Here is an 18,994-nt window from a genome sequence, read left to right as displayed (position 1 = left end):
GAATATATTATTTGGACATAACTCAACTATCTCATCAGTTCCAATATAACACTTAAGATATTTTGGTTACTTGTGTCCAAGTTACGATTCTGTGGACTTTGGATATATGGTATCATCTCAGGAACTATTTCAAAATTCATATTAATCTCTACTTTTCATATAAAGAAACACTTGAAATATTATTATTTTTGTATTTTAGTTTCCTGTCTCTTCCTGTCTCTCTCTCTTCTTATCTCTCTCAAAGAAAGGCAACAGAAAAAAGCTAACTTCAATATCCTGAGTTGCATGTGAGCAGCTTGATTAATGTGCTTGTGAATTCTTAATAAGAGATGTGTGCATATTCATAGAGGTGTTTATTAATTCATAAAGCAGCTGCTCAAAGGCAGCTAGTGGAGGGAGACTTCGTCTCCTCTCACAGAAGCCTCTTGGCAGTGATCAGGACTTTTCCCTGCCTGGTTGTAGATGGCAGCCCCAACATCCTAAACCAATGGCCCTTTATCTGCCCTGGGAAAGGAATCCCTTTTGCCAGCAGGAGGCCTAAGGGATCGGAGGTTCAGATCTAAATCCCCAATGTGCGGTGGAAGAAATATAAAGCTTAATGAGACTAGTAGAGTCCACAGCTCATTTCAATTATTCTTAATTGTTTTCAGATGCTGCCCGGCATGCTTCATTTATTTCTGCAATAAACAGAGCATGCAGTATGGTGGTGGATCTCATTTGAGACCCTGAGGAAACATCCCACAGGAAATGATGAAAAATAATAAGAGAGTTACATGTATTGGAGCATGTACCAGGCAGATGAGATGGGAAGCACAGGGGTGGGAAGAAGTAGTGACTGTGCCTCATCTACCTGGAGATTTATAGAAAATCTCATGTTTACATTCTTATAACCACTCCTGAAATTAAAAACAAATAAAAAACCATTGAGTCTGCAGTGAACTCCGGTTGACTGAAAGTTACCCATTTCTAGGCTCCTCTTTCCTGAATTATTTTCTTCTTACCTACTTGAGGTAAAGGCTGACCACACTTTAGAAGATTTTAAGAACTTGAGATACACAAAGTTATCAAATATAGTGAGTAATCTGAGATAGCTCGTTATATCAAAAGTATCTCCTAACTCCTTGATCTGAAGTATGAACGCATATTTGTAAGTTGCTTAATTCCAAAATTTTTCATTGGGCATCATTAAGGAACCAGCCATTTGATGAAATAAACATATTTTATTTTAATGACTTTGTAATATTCTACCATTGACTAGAAGATTATGTAGTGAATTTTAATATGTCAGTTTGGCTTGGAAGGGATATACAGACTTTGGTCAAAAACCAGTTTAGTTGTTGCTATCAATGTTTTGTTTTGTTTTTTTTTTTAAGATATAATTAACTCCTAAATCAGTCAGTTTGGGATAAATCAGATTACCCTTTATCACCTTGCTGACCTCATCCAATCTTTAGAAGGCCTTAAGAGAAAAAACAGGTCCCTGAGGAAGAATCAATTCTTTCTCAGATGCCCTCAGACTGAGGACAACAACGTCAACTTTTCTCTGGGTCTTCAACATAGGCTGCCCTGCAGATTTCGGATTTGCCAGTCCTCACAATAGGGTGATCCAATTCCTTAAAATAAATCTGTTTTTCCTTCTATATACAAATTTATTGGCTCTGTTTCTTTGGAGAATCTTGACTAATACAAGGACCAAGACAGAATCTTTAGAGCTCAATTGAAACACATATTTCTAATAAAAATCCAAATATACTACAGGGCTTATTAAACAAGATATGTGTCCAAGAAAAGTATGTGTCCAAGAAAATCCTTCTTTGAGTCTATGCTCAATGATTCCTAGCTTTAAGCATGAATAAACAGCAATAAAGACTTCTAACATGAAGATGTCCAATTCCCACTCAGCCTGATTAGAATAGTGTTGAATGAATTAGGGTATATATATATTTTTTAATATCCGTGGTAATTCTGATGTTTAGTGTCTGTAACAACCTCTGACTCATGGATTCAGTAATTTAAAATATGTACACATGATCCCAGCCCCCAACACACATCTACACATAGCAAAGCACTATTTATGCTTTATATACACAAACATGCACACACTCATACACACAGCGCATATATAAAGTATATGATAGAGTTAGAAATATTATGTTAAAGATGGAAAATATAACAAAATGATTATGAGCTCTGCTCTACAGAGCACTGTTGCTCTGAGGTCCATAGAAACATGATGGCACCCACAAACAATGGTCTGTGTAGGTGTTCTGGGGACAGCTGAGGCCCATCCTGGTACAAGTCTCCTGAAGTCTGTGTCTTTAGAAGGTGTTTCTCCTTTCTATCTGATATTATCTTTATTTCCTGATATTTATATTTTACGTTATTTTTTTCTGATAACAGAAGGATAACATGGTAATTAGTGGTAATTACGGAAAGTATAAAGATGGAAGCCTAAATTACTTACAATCTCACATTTCAAGAATGATTATCTCTATATTGAAAAAATCTCTTCCATTTTGCATTCCAGATACATATGTATATATGGTTTTGGGTGAAAACTCCCATTTTTTCCACTAAATATTACATAATTAACATTTTACTGTGTGATGGAATACTATTCTGACATAATTTTGATGATACTTTGTTCTCATTTATAGCTATGTTCTATAATTTATTTACTAAGGATCTATTGAGATTGTTCCTAATATTTACTTTTATAAATAATACTCTAAAAAATGTTGTTTACATTTAGGTCACATATATACATCTGTGCCCAATTTTTTTCATTAGGAAAAATTGCAGGAAAAAGCAGCCAGGTCAATTGAGGACATTATTAAAGCTCTTAAAATATGTTTCCCAACCATTCAAAGTTCTTACAGCAAACACTCCCACTATGAGGACCTAAGGGTGACTATTTCATCTTCTCTTTCAGCCATATTGACAATTATAAGTTTGTAACATTTTAACCAATTCATATTGAAGCAATGCCACTGCTGCTGTAATTTTAAACTCGTTCATTACTAATGAAGATGAACACTCTGGAAATTATCAGTTCTTAGCCTTTATATTGGTTTATTAGTGCTTTCCCATCTATTTTAGGATTCCTTTATAGATGGCACTAAACCAGTGTTTATCATATTTGTGGCCCATATGTTCCTAGTTTTTAAATTGCCTTATAACTTAGTTACGATAGTCTTCTACATTGAAATGATGCTATTTTTATAGTGCCAAGTTTAGTGATGTACTTATGTATAATTTCTATCATTCTTTGTAAACTTAGAAAAACTTTTTTGCATTGTAAGATAAGATCAATGAAAAAAAAACTTTTTTTTTCTAGTTTGTATGGGTCTTTTTTTGTTTTGTTTTGTGGTTTTATTTTTATTTTTATTTTTTTTTTGCTTTTAAAATGTTTAAATGATTCAGAATTATTTTGGGTGCTGTATGAGTTGCAAGCCAGCTAACTTGCCCGCACCCCCAAACTCAGTTTATTAAATAATCAGTTGCTCAATTTTTAGATTTATTTAATTTTATATACTTACATAGGTATGTTTATTTTTTAATTTTTTCAATTTATTTATTTTCAGAAAAACAGTATTCATTATTTTTTCACCACACCCAGTGCTCTATGCAATCCGTGCCCTCCACAATACCCATCACCTGGTACCCCAACCTCCCACCCTCCCACCACTTCAAACCCCTCAGATTGTTTTTCAGAGTCCAGAGTCTCTCGTGATTCACCTTCCATTCTTGTCAAGCAACGAATAAGACTTCTGTTGTTCCACATTCTTACCAGCATTTGATGTTGTCAATGTTCTGAATTTTTAATAGGATTTTTCTTTTTTTCTTTTTAATTTTTTATTTTTTATAAACATATATTTTTATCCCCAGGGGTACAGGTCTGTGAATCACCAGGTTTACACACTTCACAGCACTCACCAAAGCACATACCCTCCCCAATGTCCATAATCCCAACCCCCCTCCCCCCAGCAACCCTCAGTTTGTTTTGTGAGATTAAGAGTCACTTATGGTTTGTCTCCCTCCCAATTCCATCTTGTTTGATTGATTCTTCTTCTACCCACTTAAGCCCCCATGTTGTATCACCACTTCCTCATATCAGGGAGATCATATGATAGTTGTCTTTCTCTGCTTGACTTATTTCGCTAAGCATGATATGCTCTAGTTCCATCCATGTTGTCGCAAATGGCAAGATTTCATTTCTTTTGATGGCTGCATAGTATTCCATTGTGTATATATACCACATCTTCTTGATCCATTCATCTGTTGATGGACATCTAGGTTCTTTCCATAGTTTGGCTATTGTGGACATTGCTGCTATAAACATTCGGGTGCACATGCCCCTTTGGATCACTACGTTTGTATCTTTAGGGTAAATACCCAGTAGTGCAATTTCTGGGTCATAGGGCAGTTCTATTTTCAACACTTTGAGGAATCTCCATGCTCTTTTCCAGAGTGGCTGCACCAGCTTGCATTCCCACCAACAGTGTAGGAGGGTTCCCCTTTCTCCGCATCCTCGCCAGCATCTGTCATTTCCTGACTTGTTTATTTTAGCCATTCTGACTGGTGTGAGGTGATATCTCATTGTGGTTTTGATTTGTATTTCCCTGTTGCCGAGTGATGTGGAGCACTTTTTCATGTGTCTGTTGGCCATCTGGATGTCTTCTTTGCAGAAATGTCTGTTCATGTCCTCTGCCCATTTCTTGATTGGATTATTTGTTCTTTGGGTGTTGAGTTTGCTAAGTTCTTTATAGATTTTGGACACTAGTCCTTTATCTGATATGTCGTTTGCAAATATCTTCTCCCATTCTGTCAGTTGTCTTTTGATTTTGTTAACTGTTTCCTTTGCTGTGCAAAAGCTTTTGATCTTGATGAAATCCCAGTAGTTCATTTTTGCCCTTGCTTCCCTTGCCTTTGGCGTTATTCCTAGGAAGATGTTGCTGCGGCTGAGGTCGAAGAGGTTGCTGCCTGTGTTCTCCTCAAGGATTTTGATGGAATCCTTTCGCACATTGAGGTCCTTCATCCATTTTGAGTCTATTTTTGTGTGTGGTGTAAGGAAATGGTCCAATTTCATTTTTCTGCATGTGGCTGTCCAATTTTCCCAGCACCATTTATTGAAGAGGCTGTCTTTTTTCCATTGGACATTCTTTCCTGCTTTGTTGAAGATTAGTTGACTGTAGAGTTGAGGGTCTATTTCTGGGCTCTCTATTCTGTTCCATTGATCTATGTGTCTGTTTTTGTGCCAGTACCATGTTGTCTTGGTGATGACAGCTTTGTAATAGAGCTTGAAGTCCGGAATTGTGATGCCACCAACGTTGGCTTTCTTTTTCAATATCCCTTTGGCTGTTTGAGGTCTTTTCTGGTTCCATATAAATTTTAGAATTATTTGTTCCATTTCTTTGAAAAAGATGGATGGTACTTTGATAGGAATTGCATTAAATGTGTGGATTGCTTTAGGTAGCATAGACATTTTCACAATATTGATTCTTCCAATCCAGGAGCATGGAACATTTTTCCATTTCTTTGTGTCTTCCTCAATTTCTTTCATGAGTACTTTATAGTTTTCTGAGTATAGATTCTGTGCCTCTTTGGTTAGGTTTATTCCTAGGTATCTTATGGTTTTGGGTGCAATTGTAAATGGGATTGACTCTTTAATTTCTCTTTCTTCTGTCTTGCTGTTGGTGTAGAGAAATGCAACTGATTTCTGTGCATTGATTTTATATCCTGACACTTTACTGAATTCCTGTATAAGTTCTAGCAGTTTTGGAGTGGAGTCTTTTGGGTTTTCCACATATAGTATCATATCATCTGCGAAGAGTGATAATTTGACTTCTTCTTTGCCGATTTGGATGCCTTTAATTTCCTTTTGTTGTCTGATTGCTGAGGCTAGGACCTCTAGTACTATGTTGAATAGCAGTGGTGATAATGGACATCCCTGCCGTGTTCCGGACCTTAGCGGAAAAGCTTTCAGTTTTTCTCCTTTGAGAATGATATTTGTGGTGGGTTTTTCATAGATGGCTTTGATGATATTGAGGTATGTGCCCTCTATCCCTACACTTTGAAGAGTTTTGATCAGGAAGGGATGCTGTACTTTGTCAAATGCTTTTTCAGCATCTATTTAGAGTATCATTTGGTTCTTGTTCTTTCTTTTATTGATATGTTGTATCACATTGACTGATTTGCGGATGTTGAACCAACCTTGCAGCCCTGGAATAAATCCCACTTGGTCGTGGTGAATAATCCTTTTAATGTACTGTTGAATCCTATTGGCTAGTATTTTGTTGAGTATTTTCGCATCTGTGTTCATCAAGGATATTGGTCTATAGCTCTCTTTTTGATGGGATCCTTGTCTGGTTTTGGGATCAAGGTGATGCTGGCCTCATAAAATGAGTTTGGAAGTTTTCCTTCCATTTCTATTTTTTGGAACAGTTTCAGGAGAATAGGAATTAGTTCTTCTTTAAATGTTTGGTAGAAATCCCCCGGAAAGCCGTCTGGCCCTGGGCTTTTGTTTGTTTGGAGATTTTTAATGACTGTTTGAATCTCCTTACTGGTTATGGGTCTGTTCAGGCTTTCTATTTCTTTCTGGTTCAGTTGTGGTAGTTTATATGTTTCTAGGAATGCATCCATTTCTTCCAGATTGTCAAATTTATTGGCGTAGAGTTGCTCATAGCATGTTCTTATAATAGTTTGTATTTCTTTGGTGTTAGTTGTGATCTCTCCTCTTTCATTCATGATTTTATTTATTTGGGTCCTTTCTCTTTTCTTTTTGATAAGTCGGGCCAGGGGTTTATCAATTTTATTAATTCTTTCAAAGAACCAGCTCCTAGTTTTGTTGATTTGTTCTATTGTTTTTTTGGTTTCTATTTCATTGATTTCTGCTCTGAACTTTATGATTTCTCTTCTCCTGCTAGGCTTAGGGTTTCTTTCTTGTTCTTTCTCCAGCTCCTTTAGGTGTAGGGTTAGGTTGTGTACCTGAGACCTTTCTTGTTTCTTGAGAAAGGCTTGTACTGCTATATATTTTCCTCTCAGGACTGCCTTTGTTGTGTCCCAGAGATTTTGAACCGTTGTATTTTCATTATCATTTGTTTCCATGATTTTTTTCAATTCTTCTTTAATTTCCTGGTTGACCCATTTATTCTTTAGAAGGATGCTGTTTAGTCTCCATGTATTTGGGTTCTTTCCAAACTTCCTTTTGTGGTTGAGTTCTAGCTTTAGAGCATTGTGGTCTGAAAATATGCAGGGAATGATCCCAATCTTTTGATACCAGTTGAGTCCTGATTTAGGACCGAGGATGTGATGTATTCTGGAGAATGTTCCATGTGCACTAGAGAAGAATGTGTATTCTGTTGCTTTGGGATAAAATGTTCTGAATATATCTGTGATGTCCATCTGGTCCAGTGTGTCGTTTAAGGCCTTTATTTCCTTGCTGATCTTTTGCTTGGATGATCTGTCCATTTCAGTGAGGGGAGTGTTAAAGTCCCCTACTATTATTGTATTATTGTTGATGTGTTTCTTTGATTTTGTTATTAATTGGTTTATATAGTTGGCTGCTCCCACGTTGGGGGCATAGATATTTAAAATTGTTAAATCTTCTTGTTGGACAGACCCTTTGAGTATGATATAGTGTCCTTCCTCATCTCTTATTATAGTCTTTGGCTTAAAATCTAATTGATCTGATATAAGGATTGCCACTCCTGCTTTCTTCTGATGTCCATTAGCATGGTAAATTCTTTTCCACCCCCTCATTTTAAATCTGGAGGTGTCTTCGGGCTTAAAATGAGTTTCTTGGAGGCAACATATAGATGGGTTTTGTTTTTTTATCCATTCTGATAGCCTGTGTCTTTTGACAGGGGCATTTAGCCCATTAACATTCAGGGTAAGTATTGAGAGATATGAATTTAGTGCCATTGTATTGCCTGTAAGGTGACTGTTACTGAATGTGGTCTCTGTTCCTTTCTGATCTACCACTTGTAGGCTCTCTCTTTGCTTTGAGGACCCCTTTCAATATTTCCTGTAGAGCTGGTTTGGTGTTTGCAAATTCTTTCAGTTTTTGTTTGTCCTGGAAGCTTTTAATCTCTCCTTCTATTTTCAATGATAGCCTAGCTGGATATAGTATTCTTGGCTGCATGTTTTTCTTGTTTAGTGCTCTGAAAATATCATGCCAGCTCTTTCTGGCCTGCCAGGTCTCTGTGGATAAGTCAGCTGTCAATCTAATATTTTTACCATTGTAGGTTACAGACTTCTTTTCCCAGGCTGCTTTCAGGATTTTCTCTTTGTCACTGAGACTTGTAAATTTTACTATTAGGTGACGGGGTGTGGGCCTATTCTTATTGATTTTGAGGGGCGTTCTCTGAACCTCCTGAATTTTGATGCTCGTTCCCTTTGCCATATTGGGGAAATTCTCCCCAATAATTCTCTCCAGTATACCTTCTGCTCCCCTCTCTCTTTCTTCTTCTTCTGGAATCCCAATTATTCTAATGTTGTTTCGTCTTATGGTGTCACTTATCTCTCGAATTCTCCCCTCGTGGTCCAGTAGCTGTTTGTCCCTCTTTTGCTCAGCTTCTTTATTCTCTGTCATTTGGTCTTCTATATCACTAATTCTTTCTTCTGCCTCATCTATCCTAGCAGTGAGAGCCTCCATTTTTGATTGCACCTCATTAATAGCTTTTTTGATTTCAACTTGGTTAGATTTTAGTTCTTTTATTTCTCCAGAAAGGGCTTTTATATCTCTCGAGAGGGTTTCTCTAATATCTTCCATGCCTTTTTCGAGCCCGGCTTGAACCTTGAGAATTGTCATTCTGAACTCTAGATCTGACATATTACCAATGTCTGTATTGATTAGGTCCCTAGCCTTCGGTATTGCCTCTTGTTCTTTTTTTTGTGTTGAATTTTTCCTTCTTGTCATTTTGTCCAGGTAAGAGTATATGAAGGAGCAAGTAAAATACTAAAAGGGTGGCAACAGCCCCAGGAAAATATGCTTTAACCAAATTAGAAGAAATCCCAAATCGTGAGGGGGGCGAAAGGGGATAAAAAGAGGTTCAAAAGGAAGAAAGAAAAAAAAAGAAAAAAGAAAAAAAAAGAAAAAAAGAATTTTAAAAAAAGAAAACAAATAAGAAAAATATAAAAAAGAAAAAATATATATATCAGATAAACTAGTTAAAAAACGTTAAAAAAGAAAAAGGTAAAAGTTAAAAAAAAATTTTACCAGAAGGCGAGAAAAAAAAACAAAAAATGAAAAAGAAAAAAATTAAATTAACTGCAAGACTAAAAAAATTCACAGGGAAAAAGCCATGAGTTCCGTGCTTTGCTTTCTCCTCCTCTGGAATTCTGCTGCTCTCCTTGGTATTGAAACCTCACTCCTTGGTAGGTGAACTTGGTCTCGGCTGGATTTCTTGTTGGTCTTCTGGGGGAGGGGCCTGTTGTTGTGATTCTCAAGTGTCTTTGCCCCAGGCAGAATTGCACCGCCCTTATCAGGGGCCGGGGTGAGTAATCCGATCGGGTTTGCTTTCAGGAGCTTTTGTTTCCTGAGCGCTTTCCGTAGAGTTCCGGAGGACGGGAATACAAATGGCGGCCTCCTGGTCTCTGGCCCGGAGGAGCCGAGAGCCCAGGGCCCCACTCCTCAGTGCACCCTCAGAGAACAGCGCCCAGTTACTCCCGTCTGCCTGACCTCCGGCCGCGCTCCGAGCTCACCGAGCCTGCGACCAGTTCAGGGTAACACCGAGCTGTGAGCTTACTGTCGGCTCTGTCTCTGTAGCCGGCTTTCCCGTTCCAATACCCGCAAGCTCTGCAACACTCAGATACCCCCGATCCTTCTGTGACCCTGCGTGACCTGAGGCCACACTGACCCCGCGTGGGCTTCGCCCCGGGTAGCCTCTGGAGCAATGTCCCTCAGTGGAACAGACTTTTAAAAGTCCTGATTTTGTGCGCCGTTGCTCCGCCACTTGCCGGGAGCCGACCCCTCCCCCCGGGGTCTATCTTCCCGTCGCTTTGGATTCACTTCTCCGCCGGTCCTACCTTTCAGAAAGTGGTTGTTTTTCTGTTTCCAGAATTGCTGTTCTTCTTCTCTTCGATCTGCCGATGGATTTTCAGGTGTTTGCAATCTTTAGATAAGCTGTCTAGCTGATCTCCGGCTAGCTGAAGTAGTCTCAGCCTCCTACTTCTCCGCCATCTTGACTCCTCCCTTACATAGGTATGTTTATATAGAGAGACTATTTGATCTTTTTTTTTTACTTTTATTTCAGTATCAAGTTAAAAAGAAAATGATCTAAGCTTGAACATTTAAAAATAGCTTAGATGAAAATTATCCTCTTGTTTTTTCCCCCTTTAAATAAAATTTTCTCAGTTCTTCAGAATTCAAGTATAGTTTTAATTTTTCTGTAACATGTGATGATGTGATGTTAATTTGGTCTCTTTTCGCCATTGTGTACTTGGATCATTTTATTTTTAAAAACCATTCTAAACAATTCAGCCATTTAATATGAGATTAATTTATTTAAATTCACTGTCACCTTTGAAATGTTTGAATTTCTGTCATATTTTAGGCAAATTTTCTAGTTCTCCTTTGTTTAACTTCCTTGCTCTTTTTGTTTTGTTTCCTAATTTGTTTGACTATATTTTGTGTTTCTTATTATAGTCAAGATATTATGACACATATGATTTTCCATCATAAAGTATAAGAAGTTAATCTTAATATTTTTCAGGCTTTGTTTATTTAATCCACTGTTATATACCCAATCTATTATACATAATTATTACTTCAATGATATGGTTCTCTTTTTCTGAAAAATAACTTTTGACTTCTTTATCAGCAAGCAAAACACCAATGCATATCCTGAAGAAGTAGATAATTCACAAAAGAAAATAAATTGCTACTAATTGTACAAAAATATCAGCTTCACAACTAAAAATTTAAATAACAGCATATCAATGTTGCCTATTAATCACAAATTTGTACTTAAATTAGAATAATCATTTTCAAATGGAAAAAGGTAAAATTTATCCTTCACATGTTTTCATATACTCTGTGGGTAAGAGTACTAAAAGTATTAAAAGCCTTTGAAACAAACACCTCACACCTGTCAGAATGGCTAAAATTAACAACTCAGGGTACAACAGATGTTTGTGAGGAAGTAGAGAAAAGAAAACATTTTTACAGTCTTGGTGGGAATGCAAACTGGTACAGCCACTCTGGAGAATAGTATGGAGGTTCCTTAAAAATTTAAAAATAGAATTACTTTATAACCCAGTAATTGCACTACTAGGTATTTTCCGAAAGATACAAAAGTAGTTATTCTAAGGGGCACATGCACCCAATGTTTATAGCAACACTATCCACAATAGCCAAAATATAGAAAGAGCCCAAATATCCATTGATCGATGAATGGATAAAGAAGAGATGGTACACACACACACACGCACACACTCACACACACTCACACACACTCATACACAGGAATATTGTGCAGCCATCAGAAAGAATGAACTCTTCCTATTTACAGCAACATGGATAAAGCTAGAGTGTATTATGCCTGGCAAAATAAGTCAGTCTGAGACAGATAAATACCATATGATTTTACTCATATGTGGAATATAAGAAACAAAACAGATGAACAACGTAAAGGAAGGAAAAATAAAATAAGATGAGAACAGAGAGACTCTTAATAAGAGACTCTTGACTATAGAGAACAAACAGGATTGCTAGAGGAAAGGGGGTTGCAGGGGGAAAGGGTAACTGGGTGATGACTCTTAAGAAGGGCACTTACTGTAATAAACTCTGGGTGTTGTATGCAAGTGATGGATCACTAAATTCTACCCCTGAAACTAATACTCTACTATATGTTAACTAACTTGAATGTAAATAAAACCTTGAAAGAAAAAAAGAAAAAAAGACTTTTCTAGCTTTGTGGGTAGCATTTTCATGCAAATAATAAGGGTTTTATATTTTGCAGTTATTGGTCCTATTTTAATGTTCTTTGTATGTGTATAGTGTGTAAAATTCCTTAAAACACTCCTTAAAAAAGGTTGGATAAAGTTTTTTTTAATAAAACCATGACAGAGTTAAAAACAAATAAATAAATGAACACAAAAACAAAACAAACAAAAAGCCTTGAAATGTTCACATATTCTGACCTAGAAATTCTACTTGTAGGAATTTTTCTAGGGAAAACAATGGCATCCATATAAAGAGACATACCAAATGAATCAAACATTATTTATAATAACGAAAAAAATAAAATATTTAAAGAGCTAACAGTAATAGCGTCTATCATTTATCAAGGACTTACTATGTGCCAGACATATAATTTTATATGCATAAGTTTCACAGCAACTCATGGAGGCAAGTACTATTATATTTTTGTTTGTCAGATTTGGAAACTATTATATTTCTGTTTGTCATATTTGTCAGAGTTTAAAGCTAGTAATATTCATACCCAATTTGAACCCAGGAATCCTAGTGTCAGAATCCAGGCCTGAACCATGGTACAACAGATGTTTCTCAGAAAGGATGAATTTAATTTAATTTTTTTGACCCCAGCAACATGAGTTTAATTACCTATTCCATGCCTATACAATGGAATAATGTGCTTTCACTTGTGAGTTCCTGACTTTGATTAGTTTAAAATTATGTTTGGTCTTTGAGTAGACATTTAACAAATATGCATAGGAGTTTTATATATTCTGAGTCATGTCTTCTGTCCTTTTATACACATCTGGCAATTTGATTCATTGCAAAATTCTTGGGTCACAATATTTTTCTCTCAATAGATGTAGCTCCATTGTCTGCTAGCACTTAATGTTGTATGAGATACTTACAGTTAAAAAACTGTGGACTATGTTTGGACAAAAACATTTCTTTAAAGTACATTTATTTGGCTTGTATTCTTAAAGTGATTTTCAAGAATGTGTTCTTTTTTTCATCAAACTTCCTTTTTTTTCCCTTTCTTCTACCCTTTCTTCCTCCCTCCCTTTTCCTTCCTTCCTTCTTTTCTTTTCATCCTTTCTTTCTTTCTTCTCTTTATTTAATAGCTTTCAAGGCTCCTGTGTTGTTATGTGTCTGATTTTATTTTTAGCCTTAAAGTGAAAAGAGATTTTCCAGATCTCATCAGATTGTTACAGATTAGAAAGAATGCTTTTATTCCTTCTCAATACCTTTTACTCAAAATTTTCACCTGTTGCCTTATAAAATAGTTCAGGTTAATGAGTACACTCCACTTGCAATATTTCAGCATCAATAATATACTCTGTGGCTGCTGGATAAAGGAAAAATCTTTCCTGTCTTATATGGTCAGATATGCTAAGTGGAGGGTACAGACATTGGAGTCAACTTCAGTGCATGAAAGTCTACACCCTCAACTGCATTGTTCCCATAACTTTTCATGCTTTTCTTGTTTTCAATTTCCCCCTAAAAGAAATATGTTGTCAGTGTGCCTTTTTCTCATTTTTCTTTTTCATCCGTGTTATATCTGGTAGGTCAAGTCCTAGAAGAAGAGGTAGTAGATTTTTTTTTTCTGGTTCTTAAAATGCTTCAGCATAACAAGTTAATTATATAATATTCTATTCAATGTGTTAATTGTCCTGAGGTAGGGACAAAGGGTGGGAAAATGTTAATGTCTTTTTCCATTTCCATTAAAAATACCTGTCTTATTCTACTTCAAAGTGTGGAGCCTAAGGCCATAGTCTAGGGAAGTGTTTCACAATTTACACCATCCGCAATGGAAGCAAAATAATTGTCCCAAATACTGGCCAATGCCTTTGTCTTTAGTTCTCAGTGCAAATGTCAGTTTTTCAGCAATTTCATGGGAAAAATGGAAAGAGGCATATGAAAATCATTTAGTCTATAAGCACATTAACTCAAAAAGACTTCCTACACTGTTTTTACGGTTGCAAAAAACACCGAACAAAACAATCAATGACAGATACTTTATTTCTTTTCACGTGCAATTTAGATATTTACTCTTTCCTTGCCACCTTTTTTTAAAATTCCTCCTTGCATTACTGGCAGTTGCTGATGACATTTTAAGGGACATGTGAGAGGCAGATTACAATTCACATCAAATAGCAAAAAATTAATTTTTTTTTTATTCAATTTCCCTTCCCTGTGCAATTCCCAAACCAGGATTCCCCTTTCTGCCCTTAGACAATACAGCCTCCAGATTTATTGCTTTTGGTTGTCTTACTTTCTGATTCTACTTTCCTCTACAGCAGGGAAGATCTATCCAGCTTCTATCTCCAAATGTCATAATATTACCTCAGCCCATCTTTAATCTTCAAAACCAAGACTTTCAGATAAGGGCTGGAGCAATGGAAGAAGAAGGGGAGAGTTGTTACCTGTTCAGTGAGGATAAAGTTTCAATCACACAAGATGGGGATATTCTGGAGATTGGTTACACAACGTGCAGGTGCCTGACAGTATTGTACTGTGCACCTGGGAGGATGAATTTTATATGTGGGTTTACTTTTTTTGCCAGTATTAAAATAAAAGACTGTCTATTAAACATCTTACATAAGTCCCTTAATGAATCATACCTTGTTACTCAAAATATGCCTTTAAACTCTAACCCTCATCCTACAATACTAATCAAAATAATTCTTCAAAAAATAATAATTCTTCCAAACACATGCGACATCGTCTTCAAGAGAAAATCAGATGAATAAAACTGACTCCATCTTTCTTTACAGGCTGTTTGTTATAATTATGAAACATGGCTGTATTTACTGTTTTCAGTACTGGCCTCTCCTTCCAAATTCAGGTCAGTTCCTATTTTCAAACTATTTCCAGTCTTCCCAAACCCAGAATTGCCTTTTCTTCTCATGCACTTAGAATATTTATTGTTTAGAGCAATTATTTGTTAGTTAGATGTCAAGGTTTTCTAATATCTCTTATGTTAGATACATTGAATGAGATTAGCAATTAAAACTTTAATAATTTGTTCATCATAAAGCTTTGCATTAATTTTATTAAAATCCTGCATTAAGCTGTTGTTTAATTAGTATTTTGACTTTCTCTTAACTTTTTTCACCCAGACAAGTGCCTTGTTGGCCTCATCCTAGAGCTCATGACTTTAAGTCAAATGTCTGCTAATAGTGCTTTTTGGCTCTATTCCCAGTTGAAACTGAAATCCAAACTTGAGTCCTTCTCTTGATAATATATTCCAAGATCCCAAGAATGTTATCTCACTTTCTCTAGAATGAAGTATGTGCCTCGAGTTGAGATTCCCTGATGTTTTATTCTGATGCTAAGTGGGGGTCTCATCTCTGACTTTGAACCATCTGCCTGTTTCTTGAGTATCATTTGTTATAGGGAGGGTACACACTGGGATAGTCCTCTGTTGATGGGCCACCTTGATAATGTCCACCTGACAACTCTCACCCACTGCTTAACTTTGTCTTTACTGTACACAAGTCTTTCTGATTTCCTGATCCATTCACAAAGCCTGCACTTGCCTTGCTGGCTATCTCAGTTTGGCCCATCAATTTTAACTTTCAATTTGACCCATCAATTCTTAAGTAAATTCATTCTGGCAAATCCTGCTTTGACCAATAGAATGTGAGTAATTTCATGAAAGTCAATAGAAAAAATATTCCAAGGAGAAGGTTATGGCTCAACAGTGTCAAAAGCTATACTAAAGTTGAAATGACAGAAAATTCAGCTAGGACCATTGATTTGATTTTTTTTGAGGGTTTTCTTGGATGTCATAGATAAATAATTTTGTTTCATTCGATTCAGCACATATTTATTAAAATGCTAGTATGCTATACTCTGTTCATTTTTATTACAAGATTACGTAGGTTAAAAGCAGATGTACAAAAAATAAATACCATCGTGGCTTTTAACTTTCACCTATGATCTTTAGCACAATTCCTGTAGAATTATTAAGTGAGACCTTAGTAACCTGCAGGAGATTTTCAGTATGATGGCTGAAGAAGAAACTGAAGTACAGAGTAAAGAGTGAATGGTGATAAAGTGGGGCTGACAGGTAGATTATTTTTCAAGAAATGTGTTTATAAGAGGAAAATGGCCATTGTTTTAGAAGGAAAAGTACTATTTGTTTATTTATGGCTTTGGGGTTACTGTTGTTTGTGCATGTTTAGTATACCTATAGCCTGAGCATGTTTTCTGATAATAAGGCAGCATATAACTGATAAGAAAAGCCTGAAGGATGTGACAGGGAAAAAATGATAAATCAAATCCTAGAGATGGGAAGTAGTATATATCAGTTGTATGTAAAAATATTCACCTGAACAAAAACTTGGCCTATTCTTCCACCAGGAGAGAAGGAGATAAACATGAAGAAAATGGGTATTTTGTTTGTTTCAGCTTTACAGAGTAAATTGGAGTATTTGTTGAATGGCCTTGATTTTTTTCTTATCATGCACTATACATGATCTGATCTCCAAATGGTGAAGCATTTGGGGATAAGACTCAAAGCTATTAAAAATCAGAAACTACTGGGAATAATTTTCAGGCAACATGATAGGAAAGAGATGCAATCTCTAAAATATTTGGCAAGGGTAATTGAGAGTTTATTAGTTCCAGGTAGTGTGAATTTTGGTAGACTCCATCAATGATTGCCCATCAACCCACAGCAGTGACAGATCAGAAATGGAGTGATTAGTTGAATACGTCATTACTATCTCATTATGACATGCTTAATGACTTTTACCTCAAACAAAATTTAAGTTTCTTGAATGCTGAAGCCATGTCATATTGTTCATTATTTTCAAATTTCCATAACACTTAGTATTTTGTAGATGCATATCATATATACATAAATATTTCATTGATAATGACGTCTTTTCATAAATTTCAAACTTGATGTTCTTTACCTTAAATCTTATGCTAGTCCTGATACAGAAGTATATGTTTAAGTCTCGGTATCAGCTCATAATTTCCAAAGGCTCAGGACAATCATTCTCAAAAATTCTATAGTAGTGCTTGATATGATACATCCAACTTAGCAAAAAGACTTATGTATTTTTAAAATAGCTGCCAGATATGTAGGAGAGAGGACGTAGCATTGCATAAAATTCTCTCAAATTATTTATATAGTATTTACAGGAAAAAAAATTACAACACATCATAAACCACTCAAGTTACTTTAAGGATTATACATCATATCATGAAATGTTTGTTAAATAATTACAGAGCATTTGTATCTGTGTACAGTTACACAGATTAGGAGATGGTTACAACTACTCTTAAATCACCCTAAACACATTTATATTATTTTAGATTGTATATTTTTTATTGCAATATGTTCAGTGAAAATACACTATTTGTAATATAATATAAAATGCCTATAATCAATAAACACCTTTAAACTGATAGTGTTCAAAGGGGGTTCTAAAGTACTTAAGGGTAAATAGGCTTACCTGAGAGTAGTGGGTTTAAAAAATGCAAATATCTGATGCTCTCAGGTAAGCCTATTTACCCTTAAGTACTTCAGAATCTATTTCTAATTTTAAAAATAAGTGTATAGAATTACAAATGTACAAGTTGTAAGGAGTTGAAGTACAAGATTTTTGAAATACCTCAGCCCTAGCTCCATCCTCAGGATTTCCTGTATTCCATTGTTTAAAGCTTAAGGAGATATCCCTTATATAATCAGGTAAGAGAAGAGCCTCTCTGCCTGGAAATATTAGCTCAGGCTGAAGTTCACTCAGCTTCACCCCAGCACTTCTCCAACCAGAGCAGCCCTTGAGCTGCTATAGTAAAATCCCTCAGGCTCCAAGGAAATAATCTTGAACCCACCGTTTTGGATGAGGTACAGTTTGTGAATTCTTATACCAACTATTCATGGCCTTGTTGGAAAGAGCCCTGTCAAGAAAAACATTATTTTTGAGATATGAAGATGTTGTTTTCAAGTATTGACCAATATTTAAGGATTGTTGGTGGTTCCTGGGTAATGGACAAGAGTATTAAGATAACAGAACTTCTGCTGCCATACCTCCAAGATCTCATCTATCTTCATGATGAATTGCAAACTGAATTCTTCTTTCAAGTTCTATGTAATTAACCTTGGGAGGACTCTTCACAAAGAAGAAACGTTTCTGGTCTGCAAGTCTGAATTTCTTCATCTTTAGCAGCCCAGCAGCATTTGACACTTTACAGGCTGTGTACCACACTGCAGTCCTTAACAGGTCTCATTATGGTTTATTGATGAACAGTTGCTAAGAGCACTGCATTCTTTTGTCACCAGGGAGTTCTTATTCCACTAGCCTTGTGATGCCTGTGGCTTGCAGGCTGATATGCCTAAACTGTTAAAAATAGAAGTTAAAATTGAACCTTGTCATACTAGGTTTAGGTTTTATCCTGAAGGCAATACAAAGTTATTGAGAGATTATAAGCCGGGAAGTCATATATCAGTTTTTATTTTAGGAATAAAATAAAATTGCCCCTCAACCTACAACAGTGTGATCTTCCTAGAACAGACAGGAAAGCAAAGACAGAGGAAATGGGGAGTAGTTGAGCTGTTCTTGCAGTAGACAAGATATGTAACAAATATAAATGGCAATTAGAGTGTATTCGAGAAGTAGATTGGAACCGTGTCAGATGATACAATTTGCAGATTTTGTGTTTCAGCCAGATAGGGAAGGTAAGAGAGCTGGAGTGAACTAAGATTATTTCCGTTATTTCTTGCTTGGTAAATAGTGATACAGATGATTTAAAGAGTGCTTACCTTCTGCCATTCTCAGTGGATTACATGAATTAATTAATTCATATAATCATCCCAGGAAATTTATAAAAAAGGTATTTTCATTATCATCATTCTATGGAAGAGAATATGGAGCCACAAAGAAGTTAAGCAACTTTCCCATAGGTAATCAGTGGCAGAAATGGGTTTTGGATCTATTCAACCTCAAAGTCCACATTTTTAAGTTGTTTTGCAAATCATGACAGAATGAATGGGCCTTATGTATCATGACAGGGAATATAAGAGGAGTAAGTGAGGTAAAGAGATGAATTCCTACTGAGATT

The 18,994-nt window shown here is 36.0% G+C and overlaps 1 long non-coding RNA gene across 1 annotated transcript in view; it reads right to left on the bottom strand.

The window, feature by feature from the left end:
* Positions 1-18,153, bottom strand: part of LOC116587712 — a 30,162-nt gene extending 12,009 nt beyond the window's left edge. Inside the window, exon 1 of the long non-coding RNA XR_004284599.1 lies at positions 17,964-18,153. This is a non-coding gene — a long non-coding RNA (uncharacterized LOC116587712). The remainder of the gene's footprint in view (positions 1-17,963) is intronic.
* Positions 18,154-18,994: the final 841 nt, after the last annotated feature.

This window comes from Mustela erminea, chromosome 4 (genome assembly GCF_009829155.1).
Source record: "Mustela erminea isolate mMusErm1 chromosome 4, mMusErm1.Pri, whole genome shotgun sequence".
In the NCBI taxonomy this organism is placed as follows: domain Eukaryota; kingdom Metazoa; phylum Chordata; class Mammalia; order Carnivora; family Mustelidae; genus Mustela; species Mustela erminea.
The sequence above is the reverse complement of the archived record's forward strand: the minus strand, read 5'-3'. Positions and strand labels throughout refer to the sequence as shown.